Source organism: Trichosurus vulpecula, chromosome 4, assembly GCF_011100635.1.
Source record: "Trichosurus vulpecula isolate mTriVul1 chromosome 4, mTriVul1.pri, whole genome shotgun sequence".
In the NCBI taxonomy this organism is placed as follows: domain Eukaryota; kingdom Metazoa; phylum Chordata; class Mammalia; order Diprotodontia; family Phalangeridae; genus Trichosurus; species Trichosurus vulpecula.
The window spans coordinates 400,347,964-400,355,150 of NC_050576.1; the positions used below are offsets into that span (position 1 = coordinate 400,347,964).

The following is a 7,187-nucleotide window of genomic DNA, read 5'->3' on the forward strand; positions in this document are numbered from 1 at the left end:
ACATTGTCTTCCAAACAACTTCAAATAATGCTTCAAATCAAATTTTTGAGGAGCTGGACCAATACAAGATTGAGATTAGGCATTTCTACATCCTGAGAAAATTTAAGATGTCAGCACAAAATTGTGATACGGGGGTGGAGGCCTGTCTGATGCCTGCACGTGTGGTGGTGGCAATAGTAGCCACAATAGAAACAGTATCTTCAAGAGCTCTCAGTCCAGACACAGTATGGGGGTTGGATAATTGGTCAGAAAAAGATTATCTGGAATAATTTGCTGGCACTGGGTGAACCTGGTGCTGGTTGGCAACTCTATTGCCTATACATAGTTCTGGGCTGAAGTTCCAGGTGGACATTCCAGGGCAGAGAAGAACACTGGCAGTTGGTCACAAGAGAGTAGGTGCCCTGGACACAGTTCCAAAGCAAAGAGGAACATGAGTACTTGTGGCTTCTGGGGACAAGGCCCCTTCCTGGATAAAGACCAGACCATAGACCAGGACAATGACCATATTTCTCCCAGGATCACACCACGTTGGAAGCACCAAAACCTTCCAGATCCCCAGAAATAGCTCTGAAAACATCAGCATGAAAAAGCCTGAAGTGTGTGTCAATGCCTCCCTATCCCCCAAGTGAACAGAGGCCAACTTTAACATCAAGTTCAAAGTCAAGAAATAGGTTGGGAAAATGAGAAAACAATAACAACAAAAGAATTTGGCCATAAGAAGTTACTATGGTGGCAGGGAAGATTCAAACAAAGTCAGAAGACAAAAATGTGAAAACTACAAAAAAGGCTCAAAGAAAAATCCTATTTAGACCTAAACTTAACAAAAATTACTTGAAGAGTTAAAGATAGAGATATGAATGGTAGAGAAAAATTGGGAAAAAGAAATGAGAGTGGTGCAAGAAAGTTATATAAAAGAAGAATTAGTTTGTAAAAGAAGCACAAAAATGCTGAAGAAAACAACACGTTAAAAGCAGAATTGGGGGCAGCTAGGTGGTACAGAGCATTGGACCGGAACAGGAGAACCTGAGTTCACACCTGAACTCAGACACTTGACATGCTTACTAGCTGTGTGACCTTGGGCAAGTCACTCAACCCTAATTGCCTTACCTTTTCTCCTCCAAAAAAAGCAGAATTGTTCACATGGTAAAAACAGGTACAAAATCTCACTGAAGAAAATAATTCCTCAAAATTTGAATTAGGCAAGTGAAAGCTAATGACATCAAGAAACGATGAAAAAGCCAAAAAGATGAAAAAATAGAAGAAAATGTAAAGTTTCATTAGAAAAAAATGATGTACAAATTAGATTGAGGAGAAGTCATTTAAGAATTATTGGACTAACTGAATGCCATGATCAAAGAAACAGCCTAGAACGCACATTTCAAGAAATTATCAAGGAGATCTGCCCTGATATCTTAGATCCAGAAGGTAAAATAAAAGCTGAAAATAAAAATCCACTGATCATATCTTAAAAGAAATCCCCAAATGAAAAATCCCAGAATTTTCCCAACTAAATTCTGGAGCTCTCAGGTGAAAGAGAATATACGTTAAGAAGCCAGAAGGAAACAATTCAAATATTGTGGAGCCAGTCAGGATCACATAAGTTCTAGCAGCTTCCATGTTAAAGGAGTATAGTACCTGGAATATGATATTCCAGAAGGCAAAGGAGCTAAGATTATAACAAAGAATACCCTACTCTGAAAAACTGAGTATAATCTTTTAGGGGAAAAATAGATATTTAATGAAATAGAAGATTTTCGAGCATTTCTGATGGAAAGATGAATAGAAAATTTGACATTCAAACAGAAGAATCAAAAGAAACATAAAAGTTAAGCACGAAGGAGTAAGCATAAGGGACTCAATAAAGTTAAACTGTTTACATTCTTATGTGGGAAGATGCTATATGTAACTCCTAAGAACTTTATCATTATTAGGGCAGTGAAAAGGAATTTACATAGACATATATGTGAGTTGATTATGCTGAAATGATCTCTGAAAATTGAAAGAGTAAGAAAGGGTGTTGTATTGGGAAAAGAGGCAAGGGAGAGGTAGAATAAGGAAAATTTTCTCACATAAAAGAGGTGCGCAAGGAGGAGCTTTTTCAATGAAGGGAAACATGGAGGGGTAGCAATGCTTGAACCTCAGTGTCCTCAGAATTGATTCAAAGAGGGAGCAATATATATGCACACTCACTTGTGTAAAGAAACATAACTTATCGAATAAGGAAATAGGAAGGAAAGAAGATAAGAGAAAAGGGGTGGATGATAAAAGAGAGGACTGTAAGGGAGGCAGTGGTTAAAAGCAAAGCAGATTTTTGAGGAGGGACAGGGTAAAAAGAGAGAGAAGAAAAAACAAGGAAACAGGATGAAAGAAAATATATATATTTTTTCTTTTTTTATGGTGCCAATTTAAATAGATTTTATTCTCCAGGACAAGAATTGCATTTCCACTTGTTTACAGTACTGATAAAGTGCAATGTTGTTCACTTCTCTCCCTCTGCACACATTCAAGTATTCAGAATGCCCAGATTTACACAGTAGCTTACACGTTAAACTGCTACTGCCTTGGCTACAAATTTGAGTCCTTCAATTTTTGGAAAGCTGCGTGGAATTCTCTTTCTTCTGGTATGTTTAGTCAACCTCTTCAATGGTGGGTCCAGAAGAAGCACCTCCAGATGGGGCTGCTCCACCCCCTGGGAACCCACCAGGCATGCCTCCTGGCATGCCCCCTGCACTCTGGTACAGCTTAGTAATGATGGGGTTGCAGACCTTCTCCAATTCTTTCTGCTGACGCTCATATTCTTCCTTCTCAGCAGTCTGGTTCTTATCCATTTTCATTACATTTGTCAAGGATCTTCTGTTTGTCTTCATCCCCAATCTTGCCTTGCAGTTTCTCATCCTCTACGGTGGCCTTCATGTTGAAAGCACAAGATTCCAGAGAATTCTTAGAAGACACCTTGTCTCTCTGCTTCTCAACCTCAGCCTTGTATTTCTCAGCCTCCTGGACCACGTGCTCAATGTCTTCTTTGCTCAGACGTCCTTTGTCATTGGTGATGGTGATCTTGTTCTCCTTGCCTGTGCTCTTATCCACAGCTGAGACATTGAGGATGCCGTTTGCATCAATGTCAAAAGTTACTTCAATCTGAGGAACACCCCTGGGTGCTGGAGGAATTCCTGTGAGCTCAAATTTGCCAAGCAGGTTGTTGTCCTTTGTCATTGCTCTCTCACCTTCATAAACCTGAATAAGCACACCAGGCTGTTTGTCTGAATAGGTGGTAAAGGTCTGTGTCTGCTTGCTGGGGATGGTGATATTACGTTTGATCATAACTGCACCACCAGTTTCAATTCCAAGGGAAAGAGGAGTGACATCCAACAGCAGCAAGTCCTGCACATTCTCAGATTTATCTCCAGACAAAATGGCAGCCTGGACAGCTGCACCATAAGAAACAGCCTCATCAGGGTTGATACTCTTGTTGAGTTCTTTGCCATTGAAGAAATCTTGCAGAAGCTTCTGGATTTTGGGGTTTCGAGTAGAACCACCCACCAGGACGATGTCATGAATCTGTGATTTATCTAGCTTGGCATCTCTCCAGGCCTTTTCCACAGGGTCCAGTGTGCCACGGAAGAGATCAGCATTCAGCTCTTTGAAACGGGCTCAGGTGATTGATGCGTAGAAGTTGATACCTTCATAGAGGGAGTCAATCTCAATACTGGCCTGGGTACTGAAAGAGAGGGTACGCTTAGCACGTTCACAAGCGGTGTGAAGACAGAGAACAGCCCTCTTGTTCTCACTGATGTCCTTCTTGTGTTTTTGCTTGAACTCGGCAATGAAATGGTTGACCATTCTGTTGTCAAAGTCCTCTCCACCCAAGTGGGTGTCCCCAGCTGTGGACTTAACCTCAAAGATGCCATCTTCAATGGTAAGAATGGAGACATCGAAAGTACCACCTCCAAGGTCAAAGATCAACACATTTCTCTCGGCACCAACCTTTTTGTCCAAGTCATAAGCAATAGCAGCAGCAATTGGCTCATTGATGATTTGGAGCACATTGAGACCAGCGATGGTTCCAGCATCTTTGGTGGCCTGGCTTTGGGAATCGTTGAAATAGGCTGGTACTGTGACCACGGCATTTGTGACAGTCTTCCCAAGGTAAGCTTCAGCAATTTCTTTCATCTTGGTCAAGACCATAGAAGATACTTCTTCTGGATAGAAACTTTTGGTCTCCCCTTTGTACTCCACTTGGACCTTAGGCCTGCCTGCGTCATTCACCACCGTGAAAGGCCAATGCTTCATGGCTGACTGTACAACTGCATCATCAAATCTGCGACCAATCAGATGTTTGGCATCAAAAACTGTGTTGGTGGGGTTCATTGCAACTTGATTCTTTGCAGCATCACCGATTAGACGTTCAGAGTCGGCGAAGGTGATGTAGCTTGGGATGATCCTGTTTCCTTGGTCATTAGCAATGATCTCCACTTCCCCATGTTGGAAGACTCCCACACAGGAGTAAGTGGTACCAAGATCAATGCCAACTGCGGGTCCCTTTGACATGGTTGCTGGGGTGTCGGGGGTTGTAGCTGACCACTGTGGAGGAAGAAGGGCTGCTGCTGCACTGAGTAGTAGCAAGAAAATATATAGTTAATAATCATAACTGTGAATGTTATTGGGATGAATTCACTCATAAAACAGAAGCAGGTTGCTGAATGGATTAGAAGCTTTAATCAAACTCTATTTTGCTCACAAGTGACACACTTGAAACAGAAAGATACACAGAGTCAATATAAAGGGCTGGTGCACAATCTAATATGCTTTAGTTATAGCATAAAAGGCAGATGTACCAATTATCTCACAAAAAGCAATAACAAAAATAGACCTAATTAAAACAGATAATGGGGGGTTATATTATGCTAAAAGGTACCATAGAAAATTAAATAATATAAAAAATTTTACAAATTTCTCTGATAAAGGCCTCATTTCTCAAATATATTTCTGGTTATAGTACTGAGTCAAATTTATTTTTAAAAAAAGAGCCATTCTCCAACTGGTAAAACATCAAGGGCTATGAATAAGCTGTTTTCAGAAGAAGAAATCAAAATTATCTACAGTCATATAAAAATGCTCTTAATCACTAGTGATTAGGGAAATGCAAATTAAAGCATCTCTGACGCACCACCTCACACCTATCAGAAACTACAAATTCTAGAGGGGATGTGGGAAAAAAATAGGTACACTAATGAACTACTCACGGAGTAGTGAACAGGTCCAGCCATTATGGAGAACAATTTGGAAGTAGGCCCAAACTGTAAAACCATGTATACCCTTTGTCTAAGCAATAGCACTAACAAGTCTGTATCACAAGGAGATCAAAAAAAGGAAGTCATACAAAATAAAAATGTAAAAATATAAAATATTTATAGTAGCTTTTTTGTGTGCTGGCAAAGAATTGGAAATCAAGGGGACATTTCATCAATTTTTGAATGATTGGGCAAGTTGTGGCATGTGCTTGTAATGGAGTACTATTTTACTGTAAGAAATGACAAGAGGAGTTTTTTAAAAAATGGCAAGAACTCTATGAACTGTTGCAAAGTGAAGTTTGAAGAACCAAGAAATCATTGACACAGTAGCAACAAAATTGTAATAAAGACCGGCTAAGAAAGGCTTGTTTCCTCCGATCAATGAAATGATCATGATGAAAAAAGAAATGACTGAGTGCAAATTGAAGTATTTTTTTTCACTTGATTTTTCTTGTTTCTTTTGAAATGTGGCTAATATGTTTTCCATGATTTCACATGCATAATTGATATCATATTTCTTGCCTCTTCAGTGGGTATGTGAGGATGTTAGAGGGATGGATAGAATTTAGAACTCAACATTTAAAAAGAAAAAAATGTTAAAAACAAATATATAAAAAATTGAAGTGTTTCATTCTTTTTTTTCCTTTTTTAGGCCACAATGTATCATTATGCAAATCACTTCCACAATAACCATATTGTAAAAGACTATATTTCCCTCCATCCTATCCTGTCCCCCTTTATTCTATTTTCTCCCTCGACAATGGCCCTTTTCAAATGTGTTTGCTTTTGATTACCTCCTCCCCCAATCTACCCTCCCTTCCATCATCCCCCTTTTCTTATCCCCTTCCCTCTACTTTCCTATGGGGTAAGATACCTAATTGAGTGTGTATGTTATTCCATCCTCAAGTCAAATCTGATGAGAGCGAGATTCACTCATTCTCCCTCACCTGCTCCCTCTTCCCTTCCAACAGAACTGCTTTTTCTTGCTACTTTTATGTGAGATAATTTGCCCCATTCTATCTTTCCCTTTCTCCCTCTCTCAATATATTCCTCTCTCACCACTTAATTTTATTTTTTAGATATCATCCTTTCATATTCAACTCACCCTGTGCCCTCTGTCTATGTGTGTGTGTGTGTATATATATATATATATATATATATATATATATATACATATATATATATATATATGTATATTTCCTTCAACTGCTCTAATACTGAGAAAGGTCTCATGAATTACAAATACCATCTTTCCATATAGGAATGTAAGCAAAACAGTTCAACTTTAGTAAGTCCCTTCTGAATTCTCTTTCTTGTTTACCTTTTCATACTTCTCTTGATTCTTTTATTCAAAAGTCAAATTTCCTATTCAGCTCTGGTCTTTTCATCAAGAAAGCTTGAAAGTCCTCTATTTTATTGAAAATCCATATTTTTGCCTTGGAGCATTATACTCAGTTTTGCTGGGTAGGTGATTCTTGGTTTTAATCCTAGTTACTTGGACCTCCAGAATATCATATTCCGAGCCCTTCAATTCCTTAAGGTAGATTCTGCTAGATCTTGTGTTATCCTGATTGTGTTTCCATAATCCTCAAATTGTTTCTTTATGACTGCTTGCAGTATTTTCTCCTTGACCTGGGAAGTGTGGAATTTGCATAGATTCATCTTTTCAACATAAATATTCTTCTAATGGTGTTTCCTGGTTATGAGTCTTAGAATGCTACAACTCTAGAAGGAATCAAACCTGTATGTGTACCAAAGGGCAAGTAGGCCTGGAGCACATTTCCAATGATGACTTATGCTCAAGAAGTAGCATAGCAGATACCTCTGAGAAAGTTTATGACCAGAAAAGGAGGCATAGTGGTCATGGGATGAGAATGAGTGGACAGACTTAGAGAT

The 7,187-nt window shown here is 39.1% G+C and overlaps 1 pseudogene; it reads right to left on the reverse strand.

Moving 5' to 3' along the window:
* Positions 1 to 2,627: 2,627 nt before the first annotated feature.
* LOC118846237 lies at positions 2,628 to 4,548 on the reverse strand (annotated as a pseudogene).
* Positions 4,549 to 7,187: the final 2,639 nt, after the last annotated feature.